A 19,517-nucleotide genomic window follows, 5' to 3' on the forward strand; every position below is an offset into this window, starting at 1 on the left:
GACACAGATTAAATCTCAAAAACACATTTTCTTATCTTTGTTAAGACAGAAGCTTAGGATTCGTCACTTTCTGAAGTTCTGACAATTCACCCTGAAAACAAGTTCTCTGGACATAACGTACAAAACGTGAGTTAAATTTCAGATTTTTCTTTTTTGTTGTAGATCTTTTTAACCAAACCTGGTGACTTAAATCTTAAAAACGTACATATTTTATCATCTTGGTTAGGATTGAAGCTTAGGATGGAATCTGTGAAAAACTGAGGCTGGACTAAACAAGACAGCTTTATTTATATAGCACATTTGCCAAACAAAGGCAACTCTGTATGCTTTACAGCTGAAATAACCTTTGTTATCCTCCTAGCTTATAAAAACCACCACGCAGCACAGTCTTGACTCGGCTTCTTTATTTTTTGTATTTTTTCCCCCACACTTCCTCATGCCCTCTTTTTTTCTTCCCCTCCAACACAGCACATAGGAACCAAAACTACGGCAAGGGGGTATATATAAGAATAACTTTGAGAGAATATAAAACAAATAATCAGATCAATTCTGTATTATTATACACAAAATAATTCCTTACTAAATGACACTAATTCCTCATTCTGATTGAATGAAACTGAAATTATTGTCATCCATATTAAAGATTACACTAGCTAGCTATTAAAGATTACACTAGCTAGCTATTAAAGATTACACTAGCTAGCTATTAAAGATTACACTAGCTAGCTATTAAAGATTACACTAGCTAGCTATTTCAAACTCATCTGGAAGTTTTGTGCTAAACATCATTAGCTTAGAGAATGTTTATTTTTGGTTCATCTACACCAAGATGTGTTAAATAATCTAAAGTAGTCATATGTAAATGCCTAGGTTTTATTTTGTTAACTTAAATCATGGAGATACAGCTCTGGGTAACGGCTGGAGACGGGGTTCTAGCCCTCCAGCTAGTGTGGATGTGCTCAGTTACCTGGATGTAAACAATAATATGCAATGGATCTATACTTTATTGTGTTTGGTGAAAACTGAAGCAAAGGATGGAATCTGTGTATATAAAAAAAGAGACTTATAAAATATTATATAATTTTAGATACACCTTTTCTAAAAGACATTTTTGTGCTAAGGATCCCAAACATTGCGTTTACCAAAAGAAGAGAAGTTGTGCTTTTAGAGGCACTTTTAAGGCAACTAAATGTTATATTAAACCCCATTTTGTTGCTAGAAGCCTAGTAAGAAGTCACTCTGTCTGTAACCCCCTCAACCCTGACCCTGAAGCTTGGTTTATGCTTGACTCATTTACTTTCCGCTTGGTGATGCGGCTTGCGGATGGAACGCGCTTCACAACTCACAGCGTTTATGGTTCATGCGACTTGTCTCTGAGGTGAGCCGATATTCTCCCAAACTGAATGGGGCAGCATGGAGCTCTACAGCATGCATCCAACACTACACCATCGTAGAAGTAAAAATTACTGTTGTTTACAACATGGCATTCCAGTATTTTTTACCAGCGTCCTCGTCTTTTCCAACAGTGCGAGCTATTTCTCTCCAAGAATTATTAACAACATGTTGATCACGGTGATCTTTGAGAGCGGAATCATACAAATGTCTACATTTACTTACCTCTGCCAAACTAGTTCTTGCCAGTTCGCCAAGTTTTTCTGTGTCCAACTGTCTGCGTGGTTAGAAAATTTCCTAAGTGCGCGGTGCGGAAAGTTTGGGCCGTGCGGAGGCGCGGTGGAGGGGCGTGGTTGTTAAAATGACGCAATTTTGCCGTGCGGAGCCATGCGAACCTCGCGGACGTGTCAAGCATAAACCAACCTTAACCCTACCACCATAACACTTAACTCATTAACTTTCAATGACGACTTTAAACGATCACGTGAGAGTCCACTAAAGTTGTCATTTGCATTTTTTTACTGTGTGGGCGTCGGAATGAGCCCCCGCACTGTAAGAACGAACATCCCAGCTCTAAAGCCGATCTTCATCTGCATACGTCACACATCATGTGATCAGGAAGCAGAAAATCCATGTGTTAGCAGATCGTTTTGGGCCATTGCTGTAAAAAAAGTGAGGCTCAAACCTGAAAAGCTTCTGCCGATCACAACTCAACAACGGATTATGAAAAAACGTATAACGTGTGAAACACACATATTCTCCTTAATTTTAGAGGTGAGTCTACTCTTTGTTTTGTTGGTTTTGGTGTTGGCATCATCCTAGCGCACAACATTCTGTGACTCTTAAAAATACAGTGAAAACGCTGGCAGCGAAGGGCTTTTCTGATCAGGAAACGGCTGGGAGTGAATGAGTTAAAATAGTGTAAAAACACAGAAGTCTAAAATACTTGACACAAATGAACATGGGTCAGTCGGGAGCACAAACACCCAACCCCCACCCCCGCAGCAGAGATCCGATGAAGTACATGTTTGAAAAGTGCAGATGTTTTTGACCCTAATAGCCATCCATTGGTCAAGTCTTACTTGAACACAAACATACTGCTTGCTTGCAATCATTTAGGTTTGTACTGCCCCCCTATTGCCAGGGAAAGTACACACTGTCACTTTAAATTTGTCAGCACAGCTCATTAACAGAAGGTTTCTATCCTGTGTGGACACTCATGTGCCTGAATTTTTTTTTCTTTTGTTCATATCTTTCTCCACAGAATTCACAAGTAAATGGTTATGTCCTGTGTGGACTCTCATGTGAGTGTTTAAATGCGACTTTTGGGTAAATCTTTTTTCACAGAGCTCACAGACAAAAGGTTTATGTCCTGTGTGGACTCTCACGTGATCGTTTAAAGTCGACTTCTCTGTAAATCTTTTTCCACAGAGCTCACAGACAAAAGGTTTCTGTCCTGTGTGGACTCTCATGTGACTGTTTAAATTTGACTTATGTTTAAAGCTTTTTTCACAGAGCTCACAGATAAAAGGTTTCTGTCCTGTGTGGACTCTCATGTGAGTGTTTAAGTTTGACTTACGTGTAAATCGATTTCCACAGAGCTCACAGGCAAAAGGTTTCTGTCCTGTGTGTATTCTCATGTGAGTGTTTAAAGTTGACTTTTCAGTAAATCTTTTTCCACAGAGCTCACAGGCAAAAGGTTTCTGTCCTGTGTGGACTCTCTGGTGTCTGTTAAAAGTTGATTTTCTCCTAAATATTTTTCCACAGTCACCACAACTAAATGATTTTAGTTCTTTCTGGACTTCCCTATATGAGTCTACAGATTGCTTAAGTCTTACCGATTTCTTATTAACCAAAGAGCTGGGAGACCTGATTGCTGAATGGCTGGTTACTCTCACGTGTTTCTGGAGAGACTGCTTGTCATGAAATCGTTCACCGCACTCAAGACAGCTAAAAGATATGTTGACAGTCTTAACACCTGACTCAGAAGACCTTTTCTCATTCCAGTCATGGTCTTCGTCTCCAGTTTCAGACCCAGAGTCTGACATCCCAGAGTCTAGATTCATATCATCATCTCCACTAACTTCAGTCTCTGAAGAATCAGATGTTTGTTCATGAGGGTTCAGATCTGGGTTCCTGCTAGTTCCTGCTCCTCCACCAGTTTCCGCTGTCATCTGGTCAGCTGAGCCGCTGGTTGGAACATCTTTGTCTTCTATTTGCTGCTGATGAATCTGTGATAACAGACGTTTTTCTTCATCATCCTCACTCTTTAAAGAAACAGCACTGAACTGAAACCAGGCAGAATCAGTCTCCTCCTTCAAACAGAGATGCTCTCCCTTAAGACTGGTCCAGAGTTCCTCCTTTTCCTCCTTTATGTGGAGATGTTCTGGGTCCTGCTGGTCCACACCCGCACTCTGTTCTTCAGGATCTTCTTTAACCTGCACCATCTGTTGAACACCTGTAGGAAACAGAAACACATAACGTGAAATACCGACTGCTGTAACTTTAAATTCACACACATGACAGTTGTGTTATTGCAGGGGTCTCCAACATGTTGGTCGCGATTTACTGGTAACTCTTGAAAGTCGCTGGCCTGGAAGCAGCCAGTGAGCTGCCCAGCCTGACTTGTACTTAACAAGGCACGGATTTCTAATTTGATGGCAAGCCTTCCCCGGTTCTCGTAATATCTAATGTAAAATTAGCATTTTGTGGAAGTAAAATAAAATCGGATTATTGCACAAATCTTTCAGCAAACATGTTCTACTGTAAATACAGTCAGGTCCATAAATACTGGGACATCGACACAATGCTCAACATTTTTGGCTCTATACACCACCACAATGGATATCAAATGAAACGAACAAGATGTGCTTTAACTGCAGACTGTCAGCTTTTTTTGTGGGTATTTACATCCAAATCAGGTGAAGGGTGTAGGAATTACAACATTTTGCATTTGTGCCTCCCACTTGTTAAGGGGCCAAAAGTAATGGGATAGAATAAGAACCATAAATCAAACTTATACATTTCAATACTTTGTTGCAAATCCTTTCCAGTCAATTACAGCCTGAAGTCTGGAACACATAGACATCACCAGACGTTGGGTTTCATCCCTGGTGATGCTCTGCCAGGCCTCTGCTGCAACAGTCTTCAGTTCCTGCTTGTTCCTGGGGCTTTTTCCCTTCAGTTTTGTCTTCAGCAAGTGAAATGCATGCTCACTCGGATTCAGGTCAGGTGATTGACTTGGCCATTGCAAAACAGTCCACTTCTTTCTGTTCAAAAACTCTTTGGCTGCTTTTGCAGTATGCTTTGGGTCATTGTCCATCTTTATTGTGAAGCACCATCCAATGAGTTCTGAGGCATTTGGCTGAATATGAGCAGATAATATTGCCCAAAACACTTCAGAATTCATCGTGTTGCTTTTGTCAGCGGTCACTTAATCAAAAATACAAGAGAACCAGTTCCACTGGCAGCCATACATGCCCACGCCATGACACTTCCAGCACCATGCTTCACTGATGAGGTGGTATGCTTAGGATCATGAGCAGTTCCTTTCCGTTTCCATACTCTTCTCTTCCCATCACTCTGGTACAAGTTGATCTTGGTCTCATCTGTCCGTAGGATGTTGTTCCAGACCTGTGAAGGCTTTTTTAGATGTTGTTTAGCAAACTTTAATCTGGCCTTCCTGTTTTTGGGGGTCACCAATGGTTTACATCTTGTGGTGAACCCTCTGTATTCACACTGGTGGAGTCTTCTCTTGATTGTTGACTTCGACACAGATACACCTTCCTCCTGGAGAGCGTTCTTGATCTGGCCAACTGTTGTGAAGGGTGTTTTCTTCACCAGGGAAAGGATTCTTTGGTCATCCACCACGGTTGTTTTCCGTGGTCTTCCGGGTCTTTTGGTGTTGCTGAGCTCACCGGTGCGTTCCTTCTTTTTGAGAATGTTCCAAACTGTTGTTTTGGCCACGCCTAATGTTTTTGCTACCTCTCTGATATGTTTCTTTTGTTTTTCCAGCCTAATGATGGCTTGCTTCACTGATAGTGACAGCTCTTTGGATCTCATCTTGACAGTTGACAGCAACAGATTCCAAATGCAAATAGCACACTTGAAATGAACTCTGGACCTTTTATCTACTCATTGTAATTGGGACAATGAGGGAATAATACACACCTGGCCATGGAACAGTTGGGAAGCCAATTGTCCCATTACTTTTGTAACCGTTCACCTGATTTGGATGTAAATACCCTCAAATAAAAGCCAACAGTCTGCAGTTAAAGCACATCTTGTTCGTTTCATTTAATATCCATTGTGGTGGTGTATAGAGCCAAAAATGTTAGCATTGTGTCGATGTCCCAATATTTATGGACCTGACTGTATTTGGAATGGATTAACTGCTCAGGTTGCAGCGCGGATCCCCGTTTCTGATAGCGGCTGCAGCTGCAGGTGCTTCTAAAGACGAGGTGACGTCAGTCACACAGACCTGATTTCAGAAAAAAACATCCTCAATAAAATATTGTGGGCGACTGTAAAGTCCTATCTGCATAAATAGTATGTCCTTAAAGCAAATTAAATGCCCTTCGCTTATTAACACAATTAACAGGCTTCCAAAGTCTGGACATCTCCGGTGATTTAGTTTCAACAAATTTCCCTCAAAAGTTTCAGCTGATTGTCCCGTTTAGGAATAAAACACGATTCTTAAATCTCTCGATCTCTCTGCTCTGTGTTGCTCATCCGTCAGACCCGCTGATCCAGAGGCAGAGAAAAAGGTTAAACCTCCAACCCTGCTTTAATGTTGTCTACAATAAATGCAGCAAAGCATTTATTGTTGACAGGTTAATCATTCACAGAAAGTAGATTTGTTATTCATTATCTGAAAGTATCTGATTAGTTAATAAACAAAATATTTTGTTTAGATTGAATTTCAGAATTCATCATTTTTCTTGTACTTTTTTATAATATTGATGTATTGAAATTCAGAGAAATCAACTAACATAAGCACATTCACACATGTGCTCTACTCATGATGTGGCACACCTGTGAGGTTGGATGGATTATCTCAGCAAAGCAGAAGTGCTCACTATCACACATTTAGACTGATTTGTGAACAATGTTAGAGAGAAATGGTAATATTGTGTATCTGGAATGAATTTTAGATCTTTAAGTCCCATCTCATGAAAAATCGGAGCAGAAACAAAGGTGTTGCGTTTATTTTTTGTTGAGTGTATGTACAGAAAAGGTTTCAATGTAAGATTATAGGCACCGCAGCTGTTGATGAAATTATGCAAAGTTTAACAATTGAAATCAGGACAAAAAGGTGTAAGAGTATAGTTTTGAGTTGTATCTATAGAACACCTGGCTCCTGTATGGAGCAGTATTTCAACATTTTAACAAACATCTTTGAAAGAATACGTGATAAAAAGTCTGATTCTGTGTGGGGATTTTAATATTGATTTGATGAAAGGAATGTTCATAAAGCAACAAATGACTTTTGCAATACTATGTTTAGTTTTGGATTAAGGCCACTAATACACAAGCCCTCCAGAATTACGAAAGACAATGCTACACTAATAGATAACATTTTTACAAATGTGTACATTTCAGCTACATGTGGTATATTCCTAAATGACATTATAGATCATCTCCCTATATTTGGAATTTTGCATAGGTTAATAGATAACACTTTAGTCGCAAACGATGAGTCAATGCATAAATGAGAATAAGGACCCTAGAAAGAATTGAGGCTTTAAAGGTAGACTTTGCAGATTTTGTTTGGGATGATGTGTATGAAGAGGATGTGAATTTGGCATATGATACATTTTGTCAATATTTTTAGATTTCTATAACAAACCTTGTACTATTAGAAAATGTAAGGTGAGGAAAAATCGTAACAGAAAACCATGGATGACTAAGAGTTTACAAAAGGCATGCAGAAAGAAAAAATGTACTATATAAGAAATATTTACTATTAAAAACTATTGAAAGTGAAAAAACATATAAACAATATAAGAATTGTTGACCTCTATCATAAGAAGACAGAAAAAGGAGCACTATAATACATTAGAAGGAAGTAAAAATAATATTCAAGCGACTTGGAATATTATAAATTATCTTATCAATAAAAATATGAATAAAACAGAATTTCCTAGACATTTTTAGATAAATGTGGTGATATTATAGTGGACAATAAACAAGATAATGCTGAAAAATTTAACAATTATTTTGCTGATGTCGGTAGAAGTCTGGCCAAATTCCAAATTGTGGTAAAAAATTAAATATGTTTGATCACCTTATTAAGGATAATAAAGATTCATTTTTTTGGGAGGGATCAATGATGGTGATTTAACAGAAACTGTTAGAAAACTTAAAAATAAGAAATCCACTGATATTAATTTTATTGATGCATTCATAATTAAAGAGGTCATTGATTTTATTGTAAAACCTCTGACTTTAATTTGTAAGCTATCCTTTCAAAAATGTGTTTTTCCAAACAGCATGAAAACGTCTAAAATCAAACCAATTTTTAAAAATGGAGACAAACATTGTGTTGATAATTATAGACAAGTGTCCATACTTCCTCAATTCTCAAAAATATTTGAGAAATAATTTGCAAAACAGCTGGATCTTTTCACTGAAGAATATGAGTTAAATAGTGAGCACCAATACAGGTTTAGAGCAAAAAGAACAACTACATATGCAATTATGGAAATGGTAGAAAAAATAACAGAGGCAAGGGAAAATGATGAGTATTTAGTAGGGGTGCTCCGATTGATCGGCCACAGATAATTATCGGCCGATTTTCCTGCAAAAGTGTGTGATCTGTGATCGCCGATCACTGCCTTTCATTTTCGATCTGGCGCTTACTCTTCCCGGCCGGTAGTTCACCCTTCCGCTTCTCCCCACTTAGTGCGCATGCGCGTGGCGGCAAACCCGCAAAGACAAACATGTCTGCCGTGTGGAACTTCTTTTCGGTGTGCGAGAGTGATATTAAGTTTGCGTCTTGCAACACTTGCAACGAAAACATACCCCGCGGAGGAAGCACTTCAAAAAAATTCAACACAACGAATTTGATCCGACATTAGACTAAACACTTGGTGGAGCATGGTGAGTTTTTGAGGCTCACCGCAGACAAGGAAAAGAAGCCTACTAATGCTAATGCAGCCACAGTCAGACGGCAGCTAACGCAGCCGACGCTTGGAAACACTCGCCCATATGAGCGTGACAGTCAAAAGGCTAAGCAAATTACCCGTAAAATAATCGAGTTTATTGGACTAGACGACCAGCCCTTTTCAGTTGTGGAAGACGCCGGATTCCGCCGACTACTAACCCACTTGGAACCTCGCTACATGCTACCGGGACGTAAATATTTCGCCGACGTAGCCCTTCCAGAGCTCCACCAGACAGTGTATTCTTTCATCGAGGGACTCCTTAACGAAAGCGTCTCATCCTCTGTGAGTTTCACAAGTGACATTTGGAGCTCAGATGTCAGTCCTGTGTCAATGCTGAGATTAACAGCTCACTGGATAGATGCAGACTTTCAACTTCAAAGAGCTGTTCTGCATGCCCAGGAGTTTTCCGGTTCCCATACTGCGCTAGCTTTAGCAGCTGCATTAGAACAAATGTTTCAAACATGGCATATTCCAAAAGATAGGGTACATAAGAGACAATGCCAGAAACATGACGAAAGCTATGGCAGATGCTGGGTTACCAAGTTTGGGGTGTATGGCACACACCCTGCAGCTGGCCATCCATGATGCTGTGCTGTCATAAGTGACAGTATTGCCAAAGGGAGACGCATTGTGGGACACTTCAGGCACTCTCCATTAGCATATGCAAGACTTAAGAGTGTACAAAAACAACTGGGACAGCCCACCAAAAGACTGCAGCAAGATGTCAGCACGAGGTGGAACAGCACCTATTATATGCTCCGCAGCCTCTTGGAGCAAAAAACGAGCTTTGGGCGTTTATGCTGCTGACTTTGAGCTACCTGCTACCTTTACATCTTCCCAGTGGGACCTGATTGAAAGCACAACACTACTCCTGGAACCCTTTGAAGAGCTGACTAAAGAAATATGCTCATCAACTGCATCTGCTGCTGATGTCATACCCTCTGTGCTGGTTTTAAAGCGCCTACTTGCCAAAGATGCTGCAGCAGATCATGGTGTGAAGACAACTAAGGCCACATTGCTGGAAGCTGTCTCCAAAAGATTTGCTGATATCGAAAAGGAACCTCTCTACAGTTTGGCCACCTTCATAGACCCAAGGTGAGAAAACTGTAAAATAAATAATGCTGAAATGTAAGCATTTACTTATCCATAGTTAATTATTTTGTTTTCAAGTTGCCAGAAGCTACAAGTTTAATAAGAAATGAATGCGATGTCCCCCCATCCCTATTCTAGGTACAAAGACAAATTCTACTCTGAAGACGCAGTCAAGATCGAGACACACAGACAGCTTCTTCGTCTGATCACAAAGGCCTCTCAGAGGGACCCAAACCAAGAAGCTGAAGCCAGCAACACAGGACCACCAGCAGAGAAAGTGCCACGACCAGGATCCTTTTCTTCCATGTTTGGTGAAATCCTGGCAGAAGAAACCCCACGACAGGCTCACACTGACACTCCAGCAGGACCAGCACCATCAGAGATGATTGTCTATCTCTCAGAGCCACCCATCCCTCGGAGTGCATCACCTTTGGCATTCTGGAAAACTAATAAGGAGAGATTTCCAGACCTTGCTAAAGTAGCTTGAGCCTACCTGTCTGCACCCTGCACAAGTGTAGAGAGTGAGCGATTATTCAGTGCTGCATCCAACATTGTAGATGAACACAGGAATAGACTCATGACTGAAAAAGCAGAGATGCTCCTCTTTATTAAAAAGAATCTTCCCATGATGCTTCTCAACAAGTCAAACACGTCATAAATATTTAGCGTACACAAATGCTGTTTAACACGTTTCCCTGTTTAAAGCAGTTGCACTTTAAGTTGTGCCAGTTTTCTGTTTCAGGGTCTTTAGGACCATATGTATGTTGTTCGAGTGACAAATGGGCTATTTTATTTACCTTGTGAAACAGTCATATTTATTTTATACTTTATAAGAAAGTGACAAATGTGCTATTTTTTTTTTACCGGTACCTTGAGAAACAGAGTCATATTTATTTTATACGTTATAAGAATGGTAAGCACTTTCATTTTTGGTATAACAATAAACAGAGTTTGATAATTCATGGCCTCAGGTATTTTTGATTTTGTAAGTTATAGTTAATAGGAATACATGCACCATTTGAATCTGAATGTATCCTTGGTTACTTAATTTGATTTAGGCGGTGATGTGAGATATTGACTTTTTTTGCACTATTTGTAGCCTAAAGAGAGCCTTAATGCTTTCAATTTCTTATAACTTGTTACTGATATTACATAATTTGACGTGAAGTAAAACCATGTTTTTTCTGAATTAATATGTAACACATGCATTAGAACTCACCATAGCTAAATGAACAATTTACAGCCAGTCTATGTAATTGGTATCGGTAATCGGCTGATCGGCCATGATCGGCCTCTTGGCTGATCGGTATCGGTGATCGGCAGATTAAAACCTGATCGGAGCATCCCTAGTATTTAGTTGGGATTTTTATTGATTGGCAAAAAGCATTTGATACTATTGATCACAGTATCTTATAAAAAAAATTGAGAAGTATGGATTAAGAGGGGTGACTTATTCATGGATGAGGAGATATTTGGACAATAGGAAGCAATATGTAGAAATCAATAAAGAACAAAATTAAGGAAGGTTACTTGTGGTATGCCCCAGGAATCTGTTCTTGGAACAAAACTTTTTATTTTTACTTTACATTAATTGTATTAGTAAGGTCACTAATTTATTGAAATTTGTGATTTTTGCAGATGATACAAATTTATGTTGTTCAGGTAATAATTTACAGAAATTTTTGCCCTTAATAATAAAACAATTGGGAATCCTTAAGACTTGGTTTGATATTAACAGATTATCACTCAATTTAAAAAAGACAAAATTTATGATATTCGGTAATCAAAAGGAACTTGAGAGGGAAATTAATAAATAAATAAAGCAAATCATGGAAATCTCATAAATATTAGAACAAATTAAACAGAGCAGAAAACTAGAAAAATTAAATGTGGGTTATTGAACATTAGGTCTATTTTTTCTAAGACTTTGTTAGTTAATGACTTGATTTGTGATAATCAGATCTCTTTGCTCTCTCTCACAGAATCCTGGCAGCAGCAAGAGGATTATGTTAGTTTAAACAAGTTGACTCCTAATAATTTAAATCATCATATTGCACGAGGTACAGGGCGAGGAGGAGGAGTAGCAACTATTTTTCATTCAGACCTATTAATCGTACTCTTAGTTTTCCTAATCCAGACTGAAAAACTGTGTAACGTGGTGACGGAGCTATTCCACCGAAGGTTATTTACCCTCTCTCCTCAGATGCCGCTGACACAGAACTAATCTGCATGAGACTGCCTCAAGGTCATGCATTTGCTTCTAAACTGCTTCCTTTCCAGCCCAAGAGAAGAATGAAGGCAAAGGACTCTTTCCTTTTAATAAATCTAAGAACTTTCTTTTTAATAAAGCTAATCAAACAAAGTAGAGCTGAAACAACTAATCGATTTAATCGATTATAATCGATTATTAAAATAGTTAACATCTTTTTTAGTCATCGATTAGTTGTTTAATAATCATATTTTACCGCATAAAGTCTATTTTTTACCACAATCTGACATCGGTTACAATCTGTTAAATTTGCCGCCAGTGTGTGGCAGTAATGAGCCACTGATCTACCAGTGGAGCCATAGAAGAAGAAATGAGGCAATAAGTGCCCTCGGTTTTCATGACGTAACACGTTACTGACGCTCATCTTGCTGTGAGAGATGGCAGAACAAGAAGAAATACAGAAGAAAAATAGAAGCGACAAAACAAGAGAAACCCCGGACAAAAACCTCACGAGTATGGGAGCACTTCACTCTAGATGTCATGAAAAGACGGTTGACCTGCAAAATATGCAAAAACCATCTAGCATGGCATGGAAGCACGACGTCCCTAAGTGAACATTTGAGCCGAAAACATGTGGGGGCTGATGCAGCAGAGGAAGAGCCAGCCCGGTAAATCCGGTAAGTAACAGAAAATAAACAAGCTAATGCAGATCAAATTTGGGAGCTGAGTTCGTTATAGTGGATGTTAAACATGTTGTTTTTTTGCCGCGCCAGTCTACGGTGTTCTACTTCTGATTGACTAGATGCAATCGTGAATCTCCTCCGTGTTGTGAATCATGCGCTTGCCAAATTTAGCACATCTGTTTATAAGAATGTTCTCGTTAAGAGAAAAACGGCACAAACCCATAACTATGTTCCCCATTCAAAAAAGGCCAACTCCGCGGAGAAAAATATACAGACGAGCTGTGTCCAGGTGAATATAACGCGGCATAGTTGTACGCTTTCAATTTTTAAATACAGGAGAAATTCAGAAAGTCATTTTTTTTACTATTAAAAGGCTGTTTTACTGTCTAACGCTGTAAAACGCCTCACAACACATTTTTGTCAAAATAAATGATCACTGTATATTGTTAATTAATTCAAATAATGTAATATTGATTTAGTGTTGTAGTGTGTGTGCTGCTTTATTTTATATGTGTACTTATTTCAGTCTATTTGTGTTTCTTACGCAGAAAAAAACAAGCAACGATGGACAACTACATGGGGAACAAGACACTCACCCGCCAGCAATGCATACCACTTACAAACTCTATTCTAGATTCTACATTATTTGTTATGGAATTTACCTCTTATATTTTGATGCCAAAAAATTATTCTGGACTGATATTTTGCACTGTTTAGCTCATTTTACACCGCTGACTGTGTTCATGTGCAATAAAATAGATTGCAGTCAACTGCACAATTCTCTTATGTTTTTCTTTTTCTTAACTGAAATGTATTCTTCACTTGTATAGGTTATATAGCTAAACAATAACAAACCGATTAATCGATTAATCGAAAAAAATAATCGACAGATTAATCGATTATGAAAATAATCGTTAGTTGCAGCCCTAAAACAAACTGTTAGTCAATAATAAGATGTTGACTGATCTGTGAAATGACAATGTTATGATTAGTAAGTTTTAGGGCTGTAGCGAAGCCTCGACAAAGTCGACGGCTCGATTCTAAAAATTTGTCGACGTCAGATCCGGAAGTCGACGCACCGCGCCCACTTGTTGCATCCCCAGGAGTTTGTAAATAGAGGAGGAATCTGCCCGTTTTTCCTCTAGTTCGCCCTCTTCTCGGCCTTCACTAAAATCTCCGCCAAATACCGAAGACCCGGAACAACGTCCGTCCACTACTAGATTATTTTCCTGTTTTGCCCCTTCGTCTCCCGGCAACGGACAACAACTTCCGGGGTCAGATGCGCTGCTTCGTGTCTATCGCAGATGTAGAAAATCACCGGGAGCGCTTCTCCCTTCATTAAGGAGCTTCTTTCAGACATGAGGAGAGCTGTTTTGGTGGTAGCAGTCTCTCCTCCGTGCTGGTCTGTTTGCTGCTGGGTGTTTTTGGTTTATTTAAACTTGGTAACTTGAACTTAACGTTGGTAAAGCTACTGTTAGCATCTTCGCTAACAGCTTCTTGCGTTGGGATAAGCTGTTACGTTTTGGTTTAGAGTTCATCTTTTTGTGGTGTAGATCTCCCTTTTATTACATTTAGAGTGTTGTGGGTTTTCGGTTTAGTGTAAAATATCACCTGAGTTTGGTTTAACCCGTAAGACCACTCGCCTCACGCACATAAGTGACCAAAACAAAGCAGCATGGAGACACTCCATCTTCTACCACCTCTCAGGCAGCAGCCTGCACTCCCAAGTTCTACACATCACCAGAACATAACCAACCGCAACACAATAAAAGCAGTGTTATACAAAATGGAAGGCCTGTAGTGTTTATTCTCTTACAGTAAGAATTTATCAATTTTTTTGAGGAATTTATTTGAGATTTTCTGGTTTTTGTTAATTGTGCAATAGAAAAATAATCATTAGATTAATTTTCTAAATAGTCATTAGAATAGTCGACTATTCGATAAAATAATCGTCAGAATAATCGTTTTAAAAATAATCGTTTACCCCCAGCCCTAGTAAGTTTCAATGAGTAATAGGACTTAAATCTAGCTGCACTAGACATGCTGACTACACGTAATGGACACACTGCTTTTACTGCAATCAGAACCTTCCTTTCTGAAGCGTGGCATAGTCTCTGTGGTGTTTATAAATCTGCCAACTTTTATTCAACCATAAATCAAAACATCCAGATTAATAAAACCAGTCCCCACGCCATCTTAGTTCAGTTCTCGTGAGTTCTCTGCTGTTCACTGCAGTTCACCGCATGCTAAGAGAAGTATCGGACTGGCCACGCGGACTTTCTTTTTAAGCAAAGAACCAACAAGCTGGATAAAATCTGTTGCATTTTACCAACCAAGCAATGATTCCTTTCAGAATAAAAGCTGAACTCACTGACCCTCTGGGTCCATCTGACGCTGTCACCCAACTGTCGCTTTTACCTGAGACAATCCAAAGCCTATTCTGTCGTACTGCTGACGCTGTTTCATCGGCTCCGGTACCGAAAGGGGGGTCCGAGGACCTGGCGGTCTGGATCTGTACGGAGGTCTCATCCTGAAGGGTATGTGTGGAGTGACAACATGGCGTCTTATGTGTTCATGAAACTACGATCATAGCTAATGAGCAAAACATCAGTTAGACTTGCTTCTCCGGAAACGAGAGTTCTGATGACAAACTTCACTCACACATACACCATTCATCTCACGTCTCATTCACACTAAGATCTATCCATTCACTTAGAATTTAGAGTTAGTCTTGTTTAAAATTGTTTTAGAAATAAATCTTCTTAAACGTTTTAAAGGTGACTCTCTTATGTTGTCTCTCAGTTAAAACGAAGTGTTACATAATCCCTGCAATAAAAAGTTCCAATTTTCTGGTTAAGAGTACCCAAAGATCCGTAAGATTGATTCCATTGTCATGACTTCCTATCCTTCACCCTCCTCTTCCTCTTCATTCAGCTCACCTGGTCCCCTCACCAAGCTCCAGCCAAGTCCTGTTTTCTCTAGCAACCTCAGTCAGCATCACAATCAACTCCATTCATCTCACCTGTTCCTGTAATCAGCTTCATCCACTTCACCTGCTCCTGACTTCTCAGCTCATCACTCACACCTGCTCCCCCTGCTATATATTCACCAGTCAGCCACCAGTTCCCTGCCAGATTATTGAAAGCTTCTTGCAAGTAAATCTTCCAGCCATCCACCCTGCCTGATCTCTGCCTCCGGACCTCGTTTTTCGCCTAACCCCTGCCTTGTACTCTGCCTGCCATCACTACCCTTGCCTGTCCTCCACCTCGTCTCCAGTCTGTTCCCTGTACCTGCTAGTCTGATCTGGTTTTGACCCTCGCCTCCTCTCCAAATCTGTCTCCAGCCTCGCCATCCTCTGGTAACCCTGCATCCAAATAAAGACTTTTAAGGAACTTTACTGTGTTTGGCGTCATTACGGGCCTTCTGAGTTCTGTTTGTGACAGAATAATCTGGCCACAACATTGACCCGATGCTGACACAGTACCTGTCATGGAGGATCTCACGCTCCTTGAGTTTATGGAGCTAGAAAGGGAACAAGAGTCACCATTTTGGCGAACACGTTTAGCCATCAGGCCACTGCCGCGCAGAGGTTCCACCCCTCCATCCAGGGCTGCTACAACCGTCTTGTGCAGCGGGTTCATGACCACGCAACAGTGCTGGACCCCTCCTGTCATCGCGCCGCTCCCGCCTCAAGCGCCTCCTATCATCACGCCACTTCAGCCTCAAACCCCTCCTGTCAGGTCACGACAGCGGCGGTCCCGGAGGTTTTCTGGAGCTGCAAAGAGGGTTGATTCTTCTCTCGTGCTGGTATCTGCGGGTTCCTCGGACAACACCTCATGTTTTGCTTCTGGACCGGTCCCAATGGAGAAGATTGTTCAGAAGATGATGCAGATGGTCGAGGAGGCTATGTGGGAGGTCTTTGCCAAGCCAACCTGCCCCCACTTACGTCTGCGGACGGCTGAAAGTTTTAATACCATCTTCTCCACCCATCCAGAATTGATAGCAGTTTCAGCCCTTGGTAATTACTACCTTTATGTCCGGAGTGTATATGGGTCCACACTTAAGGATGTCACAGCAGAGGGTCTGACCTTCTGTGAGAGGTGGTCACCTTCCCCAGAACCCTCCAACGCGCCGCTTCCTGCTCCAGCGGTGGTCCCAGAGGTCACACCGCATCCTGCCTCGGCGGTGGTCCCGGAGGACGCATCGCATCCTGCCTCAGCGGTGGTCCCGGAGGACGCATCGCATCCTGCCTCGGTGGTGGTCCCGGAGGACGCATCGCATCCTGCCTCGGCGGTGGTCCCGGGGGACGCATCGCATCCTGCTTCGGCGGTGGTCCCGGAGGACGCATCGCATCCTGCTTCGGCGGTGGTCCCGGAGGACGCACCGCAAAAGGTCCAGCCCATCCACGAGGCTCAGGTCCAGCCCGTCCACGAGGCTCAGGTCCAGCCCATCCACGAGGCTCAGGTACAGCCCATCCATGAGGCTCAGGTCCAGCCCGTTCCAGAGGCTCAGGTCCAGCCCGTTCCAGAGTTCCCAACTCCAGAGTTCCCGTCTCCAGAGTTCCTGTCTTCACCTGTCCCAGAGTCTGCGTCCCTGTCTCCAGAGTTCACGTCTTCACCTGTCCCAGAGTCTACGTCCCTGTTTCCAGAGTTCCCGTCTTCACCTGTCCCAGAGTCTAAATCCCTGTCTCCAGAGTTCCCATCTTCACCTGTCCCAGAGTCTACGTCCCTGTCTCCAGAGTTCCCGTCTTCACCTGTCCCAGAGTCTATGTCCCTGTCTCCAGAGTTCCTGTCTTCACCAGTCCCAGAGTCTACGTCCCTATTTCCAGAATTCCCGTCTTCACCAGTCCCAGAGTCTACGTCCCTATTTCCAGAATTCCCGTCTTCACCAGTCCCAGAGTCTATGTCCCTGTTTCCAGAGTTCCCGTCATCACCAGTCCCAGAGTCTACATCCCTCTCTCCAGAGTTCCCGCCTTCACCTGTCCCAGAGTCTACGTCCCTGTCTCCAGAGTTCCCGTCTTCACCTGTCCCAGAGGCTACGCCCCTGTCTCCAGAGTTCCCTCTGTCCCCTCAGTCTCCAGAGTTCCCTCTTAGCTTTAGTCCAGAGTTCCCTCTGTCCCCTCTGGGTCTTAGTCCAGAGTCCCCTCTTAGTCTTAGCTCAGAGTCCCCTCTTAGTCTTAGCTCAGAGTCCCCTCTTGGTCTTAGCCCAGAGACCCCTCTTGGTCTTAGCCCAGAGTCTCCTCTAAGTCCAGAGTCCCCTCTTAGCCCAGAATCCCCTCTTCATCCTCGTCCTCCAGTGTCCCCTATCCCGAGACTCCCGCAGTCCCAGCTCCTGGCTCCCCGTCGCCGGCCCCCCAAACTCCCGCAGTCCCGGCTCCTGGTTCCCTGTCACCGGCCCCCCAGACTCCTGCTGTCCCGGCTCCTGGTTCCCCGTTGCCGGCCCCCCAGACTCATCTGGCCCTCCTTCCTGGTCCCCCTCCTCCTGCCCTGCTCTGGCCCTCCCTCCTGCCCTGCTCTGGCCCTCCCTCCTGGTCCCCCTCTTCTGGCCTTCTCTGGCCCTCCCTCCTAGTCCCCCTCCTCCCACCCTGCTCTGGTTTCCTGTGGGGGTCTTGGATCCGCCCTGGGGGGGAGGGGGGGGGGGTCCTGTCATGACATCCTATCCTTCACCCTCCTCTGCCTCTTCATTCAGCTCACCTGGTCCCCTCACCAAGCTCCAGCCAAGTCCTGTTTTCCCTAGCAACCTCAGTCAGCATCACAGTCAACTCCATTCATCTCGCCTGTTCCTTGCTTGCTCCACTCAAAACCAAAAACTTAAGGCGAGTCAAATCATACATCACCTTGGAGAAATGAAAACCTAAGAAAACTAAAGAGAAACTGCAGAGTGGTGGAGAGGAGATGGAGGAAAAACTAATTAATAATAAACCATCAGATATATTCAGAACTACTTAAAACATACAATAATGCCGTAAGAAATTCAAGAAATTCATACTTTTCCAAAATCCTCTGACAATAAAAATAACCCTAAAATTATTTTCTCCACAATCAATAATATTCTCAACTCCAAACCAAACTCAACTCAGAAAACCCCCTCAAACACTCTCTGTGAGGAGTTTGCAGCCCACTTCAGAGGTAAGGTAGACACCATCAGATGTAACCCACGCGGTCTCTGCGCTCCTCTGGCAGCCGTCTCCTTGTCATCCCTAAAGTCAGGACACATATTCACGGCAAGGCGTCCTTCCAGTACTACAATCCTTGCCTCTGGAACGAGCTGCCAGGGGACCTCAGGGCTGCTGAGAATGTTCTTGTTTTTAGAAACGGGCTCAAGACTCATCTTTTTAGCTTAGCTTTTAACTGAATATTATCACTTTTTAAATTATTTAATTACTTAGGTTATTTATTTATCTTTATTTTTATTTAATGTATTCTTTCTTTATACGTACTTTTGAAACTGTTTTTTTTACCATGATTTATGATCAACATTATTGTTAGGACTGGCTCTTGATTAATTGTAACCTCCTGGAAGCCGCTGGTGTTTTAAAACAGCGATTTTTGGAATGATGGCAGAATCACAACCTGGCTTCTCAGACGGATTAATGATATTACATTGATCAGAGATATGATTGGAATGTAGAGAATTAAATTTTTTCTAGAACATAATTTTTCTTTCAGGATTAGAAGCTTAGCCTCCACGTGAGTTGACCCAAAACAAAGTTCATGCATGTTGGAGACAAACCAGATCCACCCCCAATATACCTTGGTAATGACCTGTGAAGAATTTAGTGTATCTGGGCTCCTTAGTGACGGACAACGGAAACCTGAAACTAGCGATCAATCGCAGAAGAGCCCTGGCTGCATCAGCTCTACAGTCGCTCTGGAAACCATTCTGGCAGCACCAAACCATCTCTCGCAAGATGAAGGTCCGTTTTTACAACTCTGCCATAATCTCCATTCTGCTCTATGGCTCGGAGACCTGGCC

The sequence above is a fragment of the Nothobranchius furzeri genome, chromosome 2 (genome assembly GCF_043380555.1).
Source record: "Nothobranchius furzeri strain GRZ-AD chromosome 2, NfurGRZ-RIMD1, whole genome shotgun sequence".
NCBI classification, from domain to species: Eukaryota; Metazoa; Chordata; class Actinopteri; order Cyprinodontiformes; family Nothobranchiidae; genus Nothobranchius; species Nothobranchius furzeri.